We start from the raw sequence: 20,193 nt of genomic DNA, 5'->3' as shown, positions 1-20,193 counted from the left end.
AGCTTGGCACAGTGGCAGTCTCGTAGCCAATGAGGTTTAGCCGAGGTGCGATTATTGCTAATTGAAAATAACCTTTAAGGGGTGCTTGGGAGGCTCGGTCGGTTAAGCATCGGACTCTTGATTTCAGCTCAGGTCATGATCTCATGCCCGGTTCATGGGTTTAAGCCCCGTGTCTGGGTCCCCGCTGACAGCACAGAGCCTGCTTGGGATTCTCTCTCCTTCTCTCTCTGCCTATCCCCCACTGATGCTGTCTCTCTCAAAATAAACTTTTAAAAAAAAATCTTTTAAAAAAAGAACCCTTAAGATGTCTATAGTACTGATCATCTCACTTAATAGTTTGTTCCTTGGTAGTAATTCCATTGAAATGGACATCTCCATTTTCTAAACGCCTGTGATTTTCATGTGTTAAGCCGGAAAGGGATCATTGCCCCTCCCTTCCCACATGCAAGGTGGTAAAAAACAAAAACAAAAACAAACAAAAACCTCAGGACTTTCTTGAATTTGTATTTGAACAACAAGTCTGTGTCTTGCTTGAATTAACAGCACTAACAGATCAGGGTGACCAGCGCCTTAGCTCCGCCTTACAGGTCTGGTTCTCAGCTCCAGCTGAACCTTAGCATCCCCTGCTGGTGAGTACCTAGGTTAGTGATTTCTGAGTACAATCACCCGGGAAGTTTGGTCTGGCCCCCGAGTGGTAAAATCAAACCAGCATTTCCGGAGATGGGGTAGAGGCACCAGTGTCGCATTAAATGGTGCCCAGATGGCTCCAGTGGGCCGCCAGGGCTGAGACCCACTGGCGTAGCTGAACCAACATATATCCTACTTCCTGGGACAGAGTTTTCCACTTGGTTTTGCAGGGCTTTCCTGATAAGTGAAGTAAGGCTCAGTGAGCAAGACAGAAACTATAATATTAATCCAGACTCATGTCATTTACTGCTATAATTCCTCTTCATATGTAATTTTCACAATCCCCAAAGCGCTTTTATTTTGGTGTTAAAATTTGTGGTTAATAAGATCCTCCTTTTAGGGGGAAAAAACCCCTCAGATTTCTCTTTTAAACCCTCCAATTGTTTTCAATCAGACCTTTGCCTGGTGGTTTAAAACTTTAAAGGTATCGACCCTCTCTTTTCCTCATAAACAAAAAGCCTTACGTTGATTTATTTATATTTATCAAACTTTTCAAAATGATACTTTATTATTATTATTATTATTATTGAAACGCTATCCCAGAAGCAGAAACGTCCGTGACAAGGAAGGCCTTCGTGCCCGCGTTTCTATATTTTCTGTAGAGAGCTGCGCTGTCTCGTGCTGTAGCTAAAAACCACATGGGGCTCTTTAAATTAATTTATAGCAATTCAATTTAGAAATTCAGCTCCTCAGTTGGACTGGTCACATTCCAAGTGCAGTGAGAGGCAACGATGATAGACTGTGCCTAAGTAGAATATGTCCACCACTGCAGAAAGCCGAACGGGGCGGCACGGAATGTGTGACTTAATTTGTACAACCACATACGGTCTTGCTCCTAGACGTTAATGGAACCCAGGGGCCCTCCCCCTCCACCTGGGGACGATCCTAAGCCGAGAGGTAAGGAAGTGTGCCTTAAAGAACACAGCCCTGCAGGTTAGAGGGAGCTGTTTCTGGGGTGTCTGAGGTGTAAGCCCTTCGGCTTTGTGAAGGTAGCTCATTTCAGGTGGCTCCTCCAGTAAGCATTAACGCGAAGTATTGTTAAAAAACAAAATTGGGGGGCACCTGGGTGGCTCAGTCGGTTAAGCGCCTGATGTCGGCTCAGGCTGTGATCTCACGGTTCGTGGGTTCAAGCCCCACGTCGGGCTCTCTGCTGTCAGTGCAGGGCCCACTTTGGATCCCCTGACTCCCTCTCTCTGCACCTCACCCCCTCTCAAAAGTAAATAAACATTTTTTTTAAGTGTAACGAAGTAAATTTGAAGATCTAATTGGCTTTGTTAAATAATTCGTGAATGGGGTAGCATCCCATCTGGCGAGAGGAGAGCTCTAACAAAAGCAGGGTTTTTAAAAGCAGAAAGGGGGCATTTAAAAAAAGAAGAAGGGAACTTGTTAGCAAGGTTTGCATTGTTAGGCAAGATTGCCTTCTTCTTGGGGCGCCTGGGTGGCGCAGTCGGTTAAGCGTCCAACTTCAGCCAGGTCATGATCTCGCGGTCCGTGAGTTCGAGCCCCGCATCAGGCTCTGTGCTGATGGCTCAGAGCCTGGAGCCTGTTTCTGATTCTGTGTCTCCCTCTCTCTCTGCCCCTCCCCCGTTCATGCTCTGTCTCTCTCTGTCCCAAAAATAAATAAACGTTCAAAAAAAAAAAAAGAAAAGAAAATTAAGATTGCCTTCTTCTTTTTTAAAAATTTTTTTAAATATTTATTTTTGACAGAGAGAGAGAGACAGAGCATGAGTGGGGGAGGGGAAGAGAGAGGGAGACACGGAATCAGAAGCAGGTTCCAGGCTCCGAGCTGTCAGCACAGAGCCCGACGTGGGGCTCGAACTCACGAGCGGTGAGATCATGACCTGAGCCGAAGTCAGACACTCAACCAAATGAGCCACCCAGGTGCCCCAATTCTTTTTCTAAAAAGGTCCCACGGTTTCTGGATTCCTCCCCCACTCACACTCTGTGTCTCTGTCTTTCAAAAATAAATAAACATTAAAAAAAATTTTTTTTAAGAATTATATATAGCAACGAAGGTTAAGTATTCTGCCTTGTAAAGCCAATTGCAAAGTGGAAAAAAATCCCCTCTTCCCACGTTTCACTTCTTTTTTTTTTTTAATTTTTTTAATGTTTATCTTATTTTTGAGAGAAAGACAGACAGAACGTGAGCAGGGGAGGGGCAGAGACAGAGATACAGAATCCAAAGCAGGCTCCAGGCTCCGTGCTGTCAGCACAGAGCCTGACGCGGGGCTCAAACTCATGAACCGTGAGATCATGACCTGAGCTGAAGTTGGACGCCCTTCCATTGGTCTTCTTGTACAACATCACCCTCTTCACCTCTTTAATCCTCATTACTCTCTTTGGCTGTTTCAAGTTGCATGATGGATTTACTTAAAGTTAGCTGAATTATCATCAGGGAAAGACATATATCATATGACTTCAACTCACATGTGGAATTTAAGACACAAAACAGATGAACATAAGGGAAGGGAAGCCAAAATAGTATAGAAACAGGGAGGGGGACAAAACATAACAGACTCTTAAATAGAGAGGACAAACAGAGGGTTGCCGGAGGGGTTGGGGGGAGGGGATGGGCTAAATGGGCAAGAGCCATTAAGGAGGACACTTGGGATGAGCACTCAGTGTCATATGTAAGTGATGAATCGCTGGATTCTATTCCTGAAATCATTACTGCACTATATTCTAACTTAGATGTAAATTTTAAAAAATAAAATAAATAAAAAATAAAAGTAAAAGTAGCTGAAGTATCAATCCTTGGAATTCACCAATATAGGAAACCTGCGCAGGTATACTAGGGCGACACCTGGTGGTAAGATTTGCAATAACATCATGAACCTCCTATAATGGCGGATTCTCAGCTTACCCCTGAAGAAAATGGAATAAAATTTTAAGAACCATTTCACAGAGTTAGCGACAAGGAGAGGGGGTGTGTGCACATGCACACATGTGTACATCTTCTTGTGCATGGAAGATAGAAATGACCCACGACACAGGCAACAAAAATGAGAGTATGATCCAGAATGTGTGCCATTTAGCCTGTTCCTTAGGTCTTCTGACCTCCTACAAGATACCCAGCCACTCTGGGCCCCACTTTCTCATCTGTAAAATAGAAAAAAATCATAATGCCTACTGAATTCTCTGAACAGCCTAAATGAAAAGGCATTTTGTGAACTGTATGAACACTATCTACACATATGTGTATATATACATATGGAATTAAGACTAAATGAGAGTTAAAAGAGAGTGAGTATAATTTGCAATATGGCCACACGCTCTGACAACATTTTTTTGTTTTTTTTGTTTTTAATAGGGCAAGAACAAGGTGATGGAGCATGCAGAAAAGGGCTTTTTAAAAAAACCTTTTTAGTAGTCATATTGGCAGTGTTTGTGAGACTGTTGTAGGAGTATTAAGGAAAAAGCAAATGAGTAAGTATGGGATAGTCTCTTATCCATTTTGTTTTTGAGAACCCTCTACTCAATTTTGGAAGAAGGGGTACACAGCTGTAAGACAGAAGCGGTTAAGCAAAAATCTTGTGGTCCTGAATTTGAAGTATCCGTATGAATAGATGGAGTATTTGTGTATATTATATCATATCATATCATATTATATTATACTATATTATATTATGCTATATTATATTATACTGTGCCATATTATACTATATATTATATTACACTATACCATATTATACTATACCAAATTATACTATACTATATTATATTATACTGTATTATTATATTATACTATACCATATTATACTATATTTATATTTTACATATTATATTATATTATATTATATTATATTATATTATATTATTATATACAACCTCCACCGACAAGGCTCAGAAAGAAAACAGCAACCAACAACAGTAGCAATGAGCATCTTTAGTGCTGATTATTATTCTGAAATACCATTTCCCACTAACAGAAACCCAGGCTTCTTGAAGAAATGACTGATTCCTGGTTTGAGGCAGGAAATGTATACATTGACCCTGTGACATCACTTAATCATATCAGATGGCAGCAAAGCTGTCTTAGACGACTAGATACTGTAAAAAGGATTCAGGAGCCAATGGTAAGAGGCATCCACTTGCCAAAGGTGGAGTCATTTCTGCTTCAGTAATTCCAAGGCATTGAAATTTAAACCCATAGGTTCGGGGCGCCCGGGTGGCGCAGTCGGTTAAGCGTCCGATTTCAGCCTGGTCACTATCTCGAGGTCCGTGAGTTCGAGCCCCGCATCAGGCTCTGGGCTGATGGCTCGGAGCCTGGAGCCTGTTTCCGATTCTGTGTCTCCCTCTCTCTCTGCCCCTCCCCCGCTCATGCTCTGTCTCTCTCTGTCCCAAAAATAAATAAAAAACATTGAAAAAAAAATTTAAATCCATAGGTTCATAATTATATACTTTTTATTTTTAAAAAAATTTAATATTTATTTATTTTTGAGAAAGAGAGAGAGACACAGAGCGCAAGCGCCAGGTAGGGGCAGAGAGAGAGGGAGACACAGAATCCAAAGCAGGCTCCAGGCTCTGAGCTGTCAGCACGGAGCCCCATGCAGGGCTCGAACTCACAAGCCACAAGATAGTGACCTGAACCGAGGTCGGAAGCTTAACCGACTGAGCCACCGGTGCCCCTTTAATTATATATATATATATATATATTTTTTTTAATATACATATATATATATTTTAAATATATATATATTTTTTAAATATGTATATATATATATATATATATATATATATATATATATATATATTTTAAACCTGGGTGCCTGGCTGGCTCCATCAGTAAAGCATGTGACTCTTGATCTTGGGGTCATGAGATCCATGATGGGCATAGAGCTTACTTTAAAATAAATAAATAAATAAATATCATCACATTTGGGGGATGCTTGAAAAACCGGTACATAACTGGAAAGAATGCAGCACTTTTTCCTACCTTTCCACACGAATTGTACCGCTGGGAAAGCAAATGGTAGATGAAGGGCAGCATTTCCATATGAAAGTGTTACGACTAAGAAATGAAAGAGAAGTGATGGAATTAGAGTGTTACCACTCTGCACTCCCAATGAATTAATGGATTTAGGCATTAAGCAGCAATGGCTGCTAACATAACAAAAGGGAATCGGAGGGTTTTATGCCTCCTGATTCAAGATCACATCACCACTTATGATTTCGCCAACGGGAGTGACCTGGGTCTCGCCACGCCTCAGCTTCATCCAACCGCCAAGTGGCAGGAAATCCAGAACTTGCTGACCTGTACCAAGAGTACGTCATTGGGCAACATCCGGACTACAGAGAATTTCGCAAGCCAAAGGATTCAGGTTGTTCAATGGATAAAGTATAAGGCTGAGAAAGGGATCAAGGGGAAACTTAAAATAATATCAAAAATTTTAAATGGGGGCTCCTAGGTTCAGCATCAGTCGGTTCAGCATCCAACTCTGATTTTGGCTCAGGTCATGATCCCAGGGTCGTGGGACCGAGCCCTGTCTTGGGCTCTGCACTGAGTGTGGACAGATTCTTTCTCTCCCTCTGCCCCTCTCCCCTTCTCATGCGCTGTCTCTATGTAAGAAGAAAAACCTTAAAAGGACAACTATAGAATCCCACGGTATTTACCTGGGTGAAAGGACTATACGAAACACAGGCAAGTGATCAGCTTACTGGTTACTTGGGTGGAAGAATATGGTCAGTATGGGGCACATGGTGGTGGGGGGGGCGGAGCTCTACTCAGTGGCTGGCAAAATTTATTTCTTGATCTGGGCAGTAGTTACAAGGGTGCTATGATGATTCATTAATATATGCATTATAATTAAATATGAATACATTAAATATAAATATAATAGTCTGTCAATATAAAATTCAATATTAATTTCACACCTCAATTTTGTGTATTAATCTGAGTATTAAATACTAACATATACCTTATGATTTATTAAGCTCTCCGTTTGTCGTGTGTGATTTTTCTGTATCCGTGTTCATTTTTGCAACAAAAAAAAAGCTAAAATAAAAAAAGAAATTGGCTGGCAGAAATTTGTGGAATCTTCTCACAGCAGAAGCACCCGGAGGGTTTTTACAGCTTTGTTTTTACACTTAACCTTTCCAGTTGATAAGGTAATGGTAATTACTTGGGTTGGCCACTAGGGTGTGCTGTCCGTTGCCCACAGCCTCTGCGCTTGATCCGGTAAAGAGGGACTTCCCACGTTTCTGTAGTGCCCCGTGAGCATTAGGACAAAGCAAGCCATTATCCCATTGTCCTCTGATCCCGATCTACGTTAAGTGTCAGAACCGGCAAATTTTATTTGGAAAGTTAGGTCCAATGTGTAAACACAGTGTAGATACTGAAAACGCTGTAGCTTTCTCCCCCTTTAAAGTAAGTTTTAATTTATTTAAGAAGTTATTATAACGAAACCTCATGAGCCATCATAACGAAACATTAGGACCTAACACGTGGAGGATGAAGGGTGACGTTGCCAGATCCGTCTTTTATACAGATGAGAGCACACCCGTGGCGAGGACAGAAACTCTCCAGGGCTCTTCAGACGCGCCATCAAACATGCCAGGCACGCTGCCCTGGGGGGACTGCCACGAGCAGCCGGCCGGCCTTCGAGGGCCCCTGAAGAGTGAGAGACGGTGTTGGCAGGGTCAAGGCTTTAGAGCGGAGATGGGGAGCAAAAGTGGGACTGCGAACCCAAGAACCGTCCTGCCTGATGCGCGCGTGGAAAGGGCTGCTGGTCACAGAATTTTATTCGTCAGCTTGGCGGGCCTACATCTTCGGCGGGGAACAGTGGCTCCTGTAAACAGCCGCTTAGCTTTCCTCTACGGGGTGAACAGGTGATCTCTTAATAAATCCTGGGTCTCGGGTGCTTTGTGTTGCTAAGGAAATAGAAAGCTTCTGAATTGTTCATAGGCCAAGAAAAAAGATGCTTTGAGTTTTGCAAATTTTTTAAAACTCTTGGGGCGCCTGGGTGGCGCAGTCGGTCGGGCGTCCGACTTCAGCCAGGTCACGATCTCGCGGTCCGGGAGTTCGAGCCCCGCGTCGGGCTCTGGGCCGATGGCTCGGAGCCTGGAGCCTGTTTCCGAGTCTGTGTCTCCCTCTCTCTCTGCCCCTCCCCCGTTCATGCTCTGTCTCTCTCTGTCCCAAAAATAAATAAACGTTGAAAAAAAAATTTTTTTTTAAATAAAATTATTTATTTATTTATTTGAGAGAGAGGGAGAGAGTGCGAGCACGCACCTGTGAGCGAGGGAGGAGCAGAGAGAGGAGAGAGAGAGCCAGACGCTCAAGCAGCTGAGCCACCCAGGCGCCCCGCGTCTTGTGATTTTTCTACAAGGCTGCAATAGACAATACAACAGCAAACCTGAACCTGTAGCAGCCTAATTTTTACTCTGTCATTTGGCCGGACGTCTCCAGTCGTCCCGAGGGTGTCATGCAAGTGCACGTGGGTCGGCGTGCATGTACGTTTGTCACAATGCACTGGAGTCAGGCATTCTGGTTAGTTTTGGAGATGTGAGATTGGGTGGCTTCGTTCATCCGAGACACCCGGGGGCACACACCCTTCCCCTTCCCGCGGTGTCTTAGCGGGGAGAGGTGGGATGCTGGCTGAGGGCAGGGAAAGGCAGGTGGGGAGGATTCCCGCTCAGCAGACACCTGCCGAGGCTTGTCCCTGCTCCCTGGTGCCATTTAGGGACCCCATGCCTCAACCCAGAGCCCAGATCCAGCCTCTGTCTCTGCAGGACATTCCCAGGAGCCTCAGGCATACACTTTGTTCTGGGCTCGCCCCTGCTCTGGGTACCCCACAGTGTCCCAACCTCTAGGCTTCCTTCCCGCCCTGCCAGCCTCACTCCCCCGGTGTCCCCTCCTACACCCTGACGCTTCCTCCGGTGCCCCCTCTTCTGAGGCACATGCCATGGTTAAGAAATGGACTCTGAGCTCACAGAGAACCAAGTTAGAGTCCCAACTGAGCCACTTTTTTTTTTAATTTTTTTTAATGTTTTTATTTATTTTTGAGACAGAGAGAGACAGAGCACGAGCAGGGGAGGGGCAGAGAGAGAGGGAGACACAGACTCCGAAGCAGGCTCCGGGCTCTGAGCTGTCAGCCCAGAGCCCGACGCGGGGCTCGAACTCACGGACTGTGAGATCGTGACCTGAGCTGAAGTCCGACGCTTAACCGACAGAGCCACCCAGGCGCGCCCCAACCGGCTGAGCCACTTTTACGTGACCTTGGGCAAAACATCTAACCTCCCCAAGCCTCGGTTTCTTTTTCCATTACATAAGGATGGTAAGGATAATAATATTGATGTAATATTTATCTTTTCACAAAGCAAACATTCACCTGTAACCAACACCAGATCAAAAAATAGAGCAGGAGGCACCCCGCGCTCCTGCCCCCTCCCATTCGCTGACGCGGCCCCCGCCCCCCGACGAGGAGACCTTAGATTTGTCTGGTTTTGAACTTTACGCAGATGGTAACCTACAGTGTATACACTTTCAGGTCTGGCTTTTTCCGCTCAACCTTCTTTCTATTTCTGGGATTCACCCACGTTGTCATGTTAGCAGTGACTCCTTCTCGTTCTGCCACCGATGAGCACTTGGGTCCTTTCCAGTTTGGGCCATTACCAAGAAAGCTGCTAGGAACATGCCAGATGTTGTCTTAAGCAGTAGAAAATAAACACGCTCACTCTTTCCTGCACTGGGGCAGAACAAATTCTAGACGGAAATATCACACACATGGGGCGCCTGGGGGCTCAGTCGGCTCAGTGTCTGACTCTTGGTTTCGGCTCAGGTCATGATCTCCTGGTTTGGGAGTTTGAGCCCTGAGTCAGAGCCTGCTTGGGATTCTCCTTCTTTCTCTGCTCCTCCCCTGCATTCTCTCTCCCTCTCTCTCTCTCTCTCTCTGTCTCAAAATAAATAAAATAAACTTGGGGCGCCGGGGTCACCCAATCAGTTAAGCACACAACTTCGACTCAGGTCATGATCTCATGGTTGTGGGATCAAGCCCTGCGTCGGGCCCCACACTGACAGAGCAGAGCCTGCTTGGGATTCTCTCTCTCCCTCTCTCTCTGCCCCTGCCCTGGCTTGTGCTCTATGGCTCTCAAAATAAATAAAGAACATTTGGAAAAAAAGAAATAACACACACATTACAGAGTTGTTTCTGAGAGGTAACATGGCACAATGGAAAAAGATACAGCGTTTAAGATAAGACACACTCATGATCGAATTCTGGATTTTCCACCTACTAGTAGTCAGACTTGGACAGTTACTTGCCCTCTTTGAGAATCCGTTTCACCACCTGAAAAGTAGTGATAAAAAAATATCTCCCTTTGGAGTCACCTGGGTGACTCAGTCCGTTAAGCGTCCGACTTCGGCTGAGGTCATGACCTCAGGGCTCATGAGTTCAAGTCCCGCATCGGGCTCTGTGCTGACAGCTCAGAGCCTGGAGCTGTTTTGGATTCTGTGTCTCCTTCTTTCTCTGCCCTTCCTCTGTCTCTTCTCTCTCTCCCAAAAATAAACACTAAAAAAAAAAAAAAGATTTTTAAAAAATATCTCCTTTGTATGGGCACCTAGGTGACTCAGTCAGTTGACGGTCTGACTCTTGATTTCTGCCCAGGTCATGTTCCAAGGGTCGTGGGATCGAGACCCACATCGGGATCTGTGCTGGGTGTGGAGCCTGCTTAAGATTCTCTCTCTTCCTCTGCCCCTCCCCCCCCCCAATAAAAACATATATATATCTGTCTTGTTCGGTGATAGAGATGGTCACCTGCCATGGCCTGGCAGGGAGCCCGGCACAGACGGCCCGTGTAAAGGTGTGTCTGAGCACCTGCACCAGCATTCTAGGGGTGAGAGAAGACCACAGGTGCAATGGCAGAGGCCCCTTCCCTCCTGGATGCATGTACTCAGGGTACTTGCTCAAGCGATCTCCTGGAAATAATCTTACCATAAAATAAACAAAGGGCAGAGACATTTAAAATTTTCCAGAACGTCTGACCAACTGAAACAAATCTAACTGCGCATCCAATTGGTGCTGTATCCAAACAGATAAAGACTAAATCGTAGTACTGACTGCACACCCCCTGTGGGGTACACCCTAAGGGCAAAAGACGACAGAGAGAGAAATAGGGACACGCACAGGAGGAGCAAATCGTCACGATAACATCTTAGGAACAAAGATTTGTAGCATAAAAGAAAAGAGGTAAGAATATAAAACCCAGGGGCGCCTGGGTGGCTCAGTCGGTTGAGCGTCTGACTTCGGCTCAGGTCATGATGTCATAGCTCATGAGTTCGAGCCCCACGTCAGGCTCTGTGCTGACAGCTCAGAGCCTGGAGCCTGCTTCTCAGATTCTGTGTCTCCCTCTCTCTGTCTCTCTCTCTCTCAAAAAATAAACATCTAAAAAAAAAAATGATGCAACAGAGGGGCGCCTGGGTGGCTCAGTCGGTTGAGTGTCCGACTTGGGCTCAGGTTATGATCTCATGGTTCCAGCCCCACGTCAGGATCTCTGCTGTCGTCCCAAAGCACATTTCAGATCCTCTGTCCCCCTCTCCCTCTGCCCCTCTCCCGCTTGCTCTCTCTCTGTGTCCCCCCAAAATAAACAAACATTTAAAAATAAACAAATAGGGGTGCCTGGGTGGCTCAGTCAGTTGGGCGTCTGACTTCAGCTCAGGTCATGATCTCACAGCTCGTGAGTTCGAGCCCCGCATAGGGCTCTGTGCTGACGGCTCGGAGCCTGGAGCCTGCTTTCGGATTCTGTGTCTCCCTCTCCCTCTGCCCCTTCCCCCACTCATGCTCTGTCTCTCTCTCTCGACAATAAATAAATGTTAAATTTTTTTTAAATGTTCTAGCAAAAAAAGCAGGGTAGGATGATACATATGAAGTCAAATGGACCAGAGGTTGATGGTTCAAGCAGATAAAGGCTAGTTAAGAGCCCATTATGTTATTCGCTCTACTGGGGGGTATATTTGAAATCTTCCAAGGTAAAACATTTTCAATTTTATCTAGAATTTAAATCTATGCCACAGACATAAAGTACATTGAATCTCATTAATTTGGACTAATGGAAATCAATGCCAAACTAAACTGTTTTTTAGAGTATAATTCCAATTGTAGAAAAGTGTATTTCATTTCAACAGACTGTATATTACTCGTAAGTTGATGCAGTCACTTGGACCGGGAATGTTTTAAAGAGTTCTTTAAAGGGTTCCTAGATAAAACATCCGTCGTTGTGTCTGGATGGTTAAGGCAGGTAACCTCTTCAGTGTCCGTTTCAGCAAGGGCCCCAAAGGCCAAATGGTGAACAACAGGTTCCAAGTTACCTGCTGTCTCGATTGAGATAGCGACTGGACCAGACCGTCTACGCTGGACTGGTAAAGGGGGAGATCCAGGCCAGGTCCGCGGGCACCAGGTGACCACCGTCTTCTAACTTACGAGAGGTCAGGAGCTGGGCTGTGTCCTCTGCCCACTCAATCCCAGGGAAGGGATGAGGGTCCCCAGAGGGGCTCCGAAAGCCCCAAGGGCACTCGGGAGTTGGGGGTCATGACTGACGGCAGGCATGTGAAAGGGGAGAAGCCATGGCAGAACAGCCTGTCTGCAGGCAGAGCAAAGAGAATCACCTGGAAACGAGCTATATTTCCGCTGATGGCCGAGCAAAGGGAGATGTTTCCAGGGACCATATGTGGACCTCATGGTGGGCGTCATGGAAGGAATTCCTCTAAGAGCACCACTTAGAATCCGGACCACCCAGAGGTGGGGTCAGGGGTTCCACACTGCAGACTACACCCCTGTCCACCATGGGAAACGCTGCTCTGTCCCCTTCACCCTGCCCCGCAGGCGTCAGAAACTGCTACTAATTTCCAAGCCAGAATTAGGCCCAAGCTTGGGAAGCGGGGACATTTTGAAATTAAATACATTTGGAGTTTCTTTTTCTTTTCTTTTCTTTTCTTTTTTTTTTTTTAAGAGAGCGAGAGCACTAGCAGAGGGGAGGGACAGAAAGGGAGACACAGAATCCGAAGCAGGCTCCAGGCTCTGAGCTGTCAGCACAGAGCCCGACGCGGGGCTCGAACTCACAGACCGTGAGATCGTGACCTGAGCCGAAGGAAGTCAGACGCCCAACCGACTGAGCCACCCAGGAGCCCCAGATTTGGAGTTTCAACAGAATTCTTAATGAGACTTTAAATTTTCTGAAAGGACTTATTCAGGTGACAGACACAGAAACCAAAAAAGCTTTGGGACGTGGTCATAATTTTATCCAAGAGAGAGGCAGAATGAGTCTACAGAGTAAGCTTAACAATTAAAATTTCTTTTATACTTACCTACTCAATCGAGATTTTTTTTCACTAAACCACTGAAAATACTTGTAAAACCTTGGCAGTAACTAGAGAGCCGGGGATCCACACAGGATGAGACCAGAAGGCCAGGGACCAGATGGTGAGGATAGCTGAGCCCTGTCAAGGATCTTGGTGTTTGTCCTAAAAACAATGTAGAGCCCCTTCATTGTAAATTACGAGGTAGGATATTCAGTTGCACCGGGGCAAATGCGGTGGAAGCTGGAGTGGAAGTGGGAAACCAGTTCGGAAACTACAGGCATCCGGAATCCAGCCAGTGGCAGTAACCCTGCTGGAAATCAGGAAGGCGAGGAGATATTAGATTTATCGGATGAGAAAATCTACAGGGCTTTTTGATGATTGGCTATGGGAGGGGAAGAAGGGGGCGGGCAAGAGAGGGTCCCTGGGATTATGGACTGAGCACCTGCATGGGTGTGGTGCCTTTTCGGGAAGGAGAAGGCCACAGGGGAGGAGGTCTGGAGGGAAGAATGATGAGCTTGGTTCCAAAGCGGTCAAGTTGAAGTGAAGTCCCTGGGAAGGGAGCAGGCAGGGAGCTGGAGACAGGGCCTGAGGCTCAGAAGAAAAGGGGCCACCGAGAGCGAGTGCAGCCTCCGGAGGGCCTGGCTGGCTGGGCCGTGTGGGAAGTGACATCAGCGGCCAAGGGAAAAGCCCCAGGGAAAGTGAGGGGTGGGAGGGGAGAAAGGTCAACCCAGAATATCTCAGAAGAGGAGGTCAGAGAGCAACCAAGAAGAGGGAGAGAGAACAGTGCCATCAAAGTTTAGGGTCAATGGAATTATAATAGTGGGGGGAGGGGGGGCAGGTGGTAGCCACACCCGCGACACGCACACCACACCACACAGACTTGCTGAATCACTGAGGTACACCTGAGACTAATGTAATTGTGTGTCCTCTATACCCCAATTAAAAAAAAAAAAAAGTTGAGGGAGGAATAAACCACAAGTTCAATGTTGTTGGATGGCCAAGGCAAAGATGTGAAAATGGTCGTTGAGAGTTCTTATAGTTTTGACAGACAGACTATTCGGGGAAAAATGACACAACATCTGGTGTGTCCTTCAACGTAATCCTGGGCTGGGGTGGGAGGCAGTGGGTGGGGCTACCTGGGCGCGAGCTGTTAATTGCGGGAGCTGGGCGCTGAGCGCGGGGAGGTTCACCTCGCCCTTCTCTCTACCTAGGTGTGTGTTTGAAACTTCCCACCACAAAGTTTTTATTTGCCCCGTATGGAGGTTCCTCAAAGAGTTAAAAAAATAGAACCACCCTGTGACCCACCAGTTGCACTACTAGGTGTTTGCCCGAAGGATACAAAAATACAGATTCGAGGGGGCACATGCGCTCCAATGTTTTTATAGCAGCATTATCACCAACAGCCAATGTCCAATGTCCATTGACTGGTGAATAGATAAAGAAGACGTGGAGAGAGAGCCCAAATGTCCATTGACTGGTGAATAGATAAAGAAGATGTGGGGTACACACACACACACACACACACACACACACACACACACACTGGAATATTACCCAACCATAAAAAAGAACGAAATCTTGCCATGTGCAATGATGTGGATGGAGCTAGAATGTATTATGGTAAGCGAAATAATCGCAGAAAGGCAAATACCCTATGATTTCACTCATCTGTGGAAATTGAGAAACAAAACAGATGGACATGGGGAAGGAAAAAGAGAGAAGGAAGCAAATCGTAAGAGACTCTTAAAGACAGAGAACAAACTGAGGGTTGATGGAGGGAGGTGGGTGGGGGATGGGCTAGATGGGGGATGGGCATTAAGGAGGACACTTGTTGGGATGAGCACTGGGTGTTATATGCAAGTGATGAATCACTAGTTCTGCCATACATGTTAACTAACTAGAATTTTATTTTATTTTATTTATTTTGAAAGAGAGAGCGTGTGCGCGCTCAAGTGGGGGAAGGGCAGAGAGACAGGGAGAGAGAGAATCCCAAGCAGGCTCTGCACTGCTGCTTAGCTAACCAGAATTTAAATGAAAACTTGGGGAAGAAAAAGGTTGTATTTTTTCCATAATAAAAAGTATCCTTTGGGGGCACCTGGGTGGCTCAGTCGGTTGCCTCCGACTCTTTTTTTTTTTTTTTTTAATTCTTTTTTTCAACGTTTATTTATTTTTGGGACAGAGAGAGACAGAGCATGAACGGGGGAGGGGCAGAGAGAGAGGGAGACACAGAATCGGAAACAGGCTCCAGGCTCCGAGCCATCAGGCCAGAGCCCGACACGGGGCTCGAACTCACGGACCGCGAGATCGTGACCTGGCTGAAGTCGGACGCTTAACCAACTGCGCCACCCAGGCGCCCCGGTTGCCTCCGACTCTTGATTGCAGCTCAGGTCATGATCTCACGGTTTGTGAGTTCAAGCCCTGAGTCGTGCTCTGTAGCTGGTAGCATCCTCTTGACCCAGAGGAGAGCCGGGCACCCAGCAGGTGATCAAAAAACATCCTTAAGCCAATGAACGAGTGAAACCCACCGGAGAACATCTTAGTTTCAGCTTTAGTGACAAGCTTTTCTTTCTTCCTTTTTTTTTGGAGGGAGGGATGGCGCTTCTGAGGGCTGATCTGTTACTTTGCCCAGAAGGTCAGTGTCTCCTGAATCGTGTGCCGCATTGCTGTTCTCTCCTTCCATCTTCCTTTTCCCAATGCAGTTAGTTTTTATTGCCGCCACCAAGAACAGTTCCCAGACTTAGCACTTCACATCTTGTGCCTTTGAAAAATCCCCCTCAAATACGAACATAAAAATCCTACTCTAAATGCAAAAGATAAGCTCACCAAAGCGTTGCTCTAAAGAAAACGTCCACTTCAAATCCTCTTTTTTTCACCTCACTTGCAATTTAAAATTAGAAACGAGTCTTGGGGCGCCTGGGTGGCTCAGTCGGTTAAGTGTCCGACTTCCGCTCAGGTCATGATCTCACGGTTTGTGAGTTCGGGCCCCGCGTCGGGCTCCGTGCAGACAGCTCAGAGCCTGGAGCCTGCTTCGGATTCTGTGTCTCCCTCTCTCTCTGCCCCTGCCCTGCTTGTGCTCTGTCTCTCTCTCTCTCTCTCAAAAATAAATAAACATTAAACAAAATTTATTAAAAAAAATAAAATTAGAAACGAGTCTTGACCCCCACCTCCCCCATCAAAAGCTGGCCCCTGGAAGAATAAAAGCATACCGAATGATTCCAACAAACTTTTTGAAAACCAGATTACCTTAAGGTAATTTGATTTAATTTAATTATTTAAGGTAATTTCCCTTTTGAAATACTAACGTTCGAAATGCTAACCCTAGCGAAAAATAGTAATACCTTACATTTGATTGTGTATTATATGCATAAGCGTATGCCACCCGGCCCCCAGCATTGTTTGAGATGGCAGGCGGTGAGGGCCACCGAGGCAGGAACCGTGGTTAAGGCCAGTGTCTTGGGCTCATAGACTAAGCTCCACTCTCTCTAGCTGTGTGATCCTGAGCCAGTCACTTCTGGGCTTCAATTTCCTCCCCTGTAGAAGGAGGTATTAATGCCTCCGTCACAGGGTTGTGAGGGTTAATGAAAAGCCCTTGGAACACCTGAAATGTGTGAGTTAGCTAATATTGCCTATGTATTGTCTTTCTTTTTACAGATTAGGAAACTAAGACCCAGAGAAGTTCACAAATGTGCTTAAGGTTGCACAGCCAGTCGGCATCTGAGTTTTGACTCATCCCCAGAATTTCTCACTCCAAACTGAGTGCTCCTTCCATCGAACTACAATTATCTCCCATTTTAACAACGAGAACGTTCGGCTGCGCTTAGACAAGGTCAGAAATAAGAATCCTCAAATTATAGCATGCAATCGGGAACCGACAGCAAGAATACCATTTTCACGTTCTCACGACGTCCCCATTCTAGACAGATCAATCACCAAAGCACAGAGATTTAACTACTGTTTTACCAGCAACAAAAGTACTGTGATCCTTTAAGTTATAGCTAAGTAATTCCCTTCGGGATTGTTTTTTGTTTTTGTTTTTGTTTTTTCTCATCACTCCTTCTTACTGGCCTCTGTGACCGGATGCAACCGTATGGCGTGTTACAAAAATACAGCCGATCTCGTTATTCACCATAAAGTGAATGTCCTGTAAAGTCACTGCGAACAGAGTTACTGAATTCGCAGGGGGAAAAACAGGGTTAGGTTCCTGTGAGCCTCCGGCGACAACATTTTTGTCAAGCAGTCAAATCATAACCTTGTTTTATGTGTGTTTCTGTTTAAAGACACCTTATTTAATATACATTGTTGATTCGTTAACATTGAACTTAGGGGCGACATCACTGTAACTCATGCCCAAGCAAAGCGTATCTAACACGTATTTCTCTCATAAAGTACTTCACGACCTTCTTGTGCTCAGGGGCGTTGCCAGGACCCCAGCACTACACTCGGGGGCCACTTTAAAGAGCAAATCACCCACGAAAAACAGAGCAATGCCAAAAAGCATGGCATTAAAGTGACCACGAGAGGGACATTTATAATATTCAAGCTAATGAAAGCAGGCAGAATGCCACCGTGTTCTACCTCGGTTGGGAACGTGCGCATTGGGCAACTCAAAATTTTCACCACGCTGTGTGTCTGGCTGTCAATGACCCAGGGACTTATTTGAGGATAACAAATCAATTTTAGCAAGGAGATGAGTTCACAAATGGAGTCAGGAAGAGCCGTACGTACTCGGAACAGAGAGAGGCCATGTGGAAGGGGGCCGTGAGCTTCTAGACTGGCTCGCCTGTTACGGAGGTGCGTGGACAAGTCCCCAAGTCAATCTCCAACTGGATCCAGAAGTCCTCGCGGCACTAACATTCATTGATGCATTTAATGACTGTCACATAAGCATGCAATAGACGACTTGATGTAGATCATGAGACTATATGGATCATGGGACCTTTGCGACTCTGGGCAAACAGCTAACCTCTCTGAACATAGATTCCTTCTTTACAAAACGATAACACTTGGCTCAAAGAGTTGCTGGGGTGGACAATGATATGGGATAATAAATGAAATCATAATATATGCGAAGTGCTTAGAACATGGTGAGGACTAAAACGGTCATTCTTTCCTGAGAATGTAGAAAGCCTGCTTATTAATACAAACTTGTTCGGGGCACCTGGGAGGCCCCAGATCGGTTGGGCACCTGACTTCGGCTCAGGTCGTGATCTCACTGTTTGCGGGTTCGAGCCCCGCATCGGGCTCTGTGCTGACAGCTCAGAGCCTGGAGCCTGCTTCGGATTCTGTGTCTCCCTCTCTCTCTGCCCCTCCCCTGCTCATGCTCTGTCTCTGTCTCTGTCTCTCTCTCTCAAAAATAAATAAACATTAAAAAAATTTTTTTAATAATAATACAAACTTGTTGAACTGCATGCTGGGAAAAGGGGCTACTTAATAACTTCATAAGATACAAGAATAACCAACGACGAATATGTTTGATCAAGTACCTAGTGGTTTCTAAACTGGTAATAAAATATGTCAAAATTGTTCCTGAGTTATTGCCAATTAGTAGATTAAATGTGGCCAGCTCAGCCCCATCAGGTTATCAAAAGTCCCTGGCTTTCTCATGCACTGATTCATTCATCTGTTTATTCCACAAAGATTTACAGACTATTTACTGTGTGCCAGGCACTGCTCCAGGCCCTGGAGATAAAGCAGGGAACGAAATAGTTAAGTCCCTGCTCTCCAAGAGCTTATGGTCAAGCCTAACGAGGGGCAGACAATAAACGGAGATCTAATGCAGTGTCTGGTGACAATCAGGGCTAAGAAGAACAATAAAGTGGCTCAAGGGGACAAGAGCAACATGAGGAGGGCCCCCTTAGATGGCAGGGTCAGAGGAAGCCTCTTTAAGGAGGTGCATTTGAGCAGCAACCAGGATGGCGGGAAGGAGAGACCCGAGAGAAAACCCAGGCAGGGCAAGGGCACTCCAAGCCTTGAAATACGAATGAGTCTGGGGCACCTGGGTGGCTTCGTCAGTTGAGCATCGGACTCTTGATTTTGGCTCAGGTCATGGTGTCATGGGTTCGAGCCCCGCTTTTGGATCTGTGCCGACACATCTGAGCCTGCTTGGGATTCTCTCTCTCCTCTCTCTCTGCCCTTCCCCCGCTCTCTCTCTCTCACAAAATAAATAAATAATAAAAAAAAACAAAGAATGAGTCTGTGCATCGGATAAACAACATGGAGGCCGGGACCCCAGAGTGTAGGGTCAAGAGGGGAGAGCAGTACATGAGGTCAGAGTGGTAGGACAGACCAGCTCATGGAGGCCAAGGAGGTCACGCTAAGGACTGTGGACTCCTTTCTAGATACTGTGGTGAGCCAGCCAGTCACGGTTGGGAGCAGGGAAATGACTTTTCTGATGTGTTTGGAAAGAGTAACTCTGGGTGTCATGAGGCAAAGACCATGTGAGGGTCAAGAGCGGAAGCAGAAAGACCAAGCAGGGGCTGCCCCGTCACCTAGGCAGGAGGTGGTGGTGGCCTGAAGGAGGGTGGTCAGCTCCTGAGTAACAGGATGTAACTGGTGCGGATTAACTATGTTCATGGAAGTCATGGTGCAGGAATTCTTTACTGACAGCTGGCGGGACGATTAGGCGCTCTGTACCCGAGTTGGACTCTAACTGGCCTTAAACAAATCTGAGGGGAGAAAAAAAGCAAAAGTTCTCAAAACCACCCCTTTTTCCTCTTTCAGATCTCTGTGACCTTACCCTGCAAGACCTTTGAAAAGGAAAGAATATACTGGAGATTTCCTTCGTGGAATTTTTTTAAGTCGGGTAAACATACATTGAGTGAATTTGAATTGCTTTTTAAATCCAATTATGAAATATTTAAAGCCATTGAAAAGCATAAAATACAACAAGCCCGGCTGGCTCAGTCAGTTAAGCGTCCGACTTCGGTTCAGGTCATGATCTCTCGTGGTTTGTGAGACAGAGCTGAGAGCTCAGAGCCTGGAGCCTGCTTCATATTCTGTGTTTCCCCCTCCCTTTACCCCTCCCCCGCCTCATACTCTGTCTCTCTTGGTCTCTCAAAAATGAATAAATGCTAAAAAAAAAAAAAAATTAAAGCAGGGGGCACCTGGGTGGCTCAGTAGGTTAAGTGGCTGACTTCGGCTCAGGTCATGATCTTGCGGTCCGTGAGTTCGAGCCCCGCGTCGGGCTCTGTGCTGACAGCTCGGAGCCTGGAGTC

The 20,193-nt window shown here is 46.0% G+C and overlaps 1 long non-coding RNA gene and 1 pseudogene across 1 annotated transcript; one reads left to right on the top strand and one right to left on the bottom strand.

Annotated features, from left to right (window-relative positions):
• On the top strand, nt 1-128 carry LOC111558474 (annotated as a pseudogene).
• Nucleotides 129-18,339: 18,211 nt separating this feature from the next.
• LOC123382870 lies at nt 18,340-20,141 on the bottom strand. The gene is made up of 2 exons (XR_006591964.1): nt 20,083-20,141; nt 18,340-19,644 (listed from the first exon to the last, which is right to left on the bottom strand). It is a non-coding gene; the product is annotated as an uncharacterized LOC123382870 (long non-coding RNA).
• Nucleotides 20,142-20,193: the final 52 nt, after the last annotated feature.

Source organism: Felis catus, chromosome F1 (assembly GCF_018350175.1).
Source record: "Felis catus isolate Fca126 chromosome F1, F.catus_Fca126_mat1.0, whole genome shotgun sequence".
Taxonomy (NCBI): Eukaryota; Metazoa; Chordata; class Mammalia; order Carnivora; family Felidae; genus Felis; species Felis catus.
This window is presented reverse-complemented; position numbering and strand designations above follow the sequence as displayed.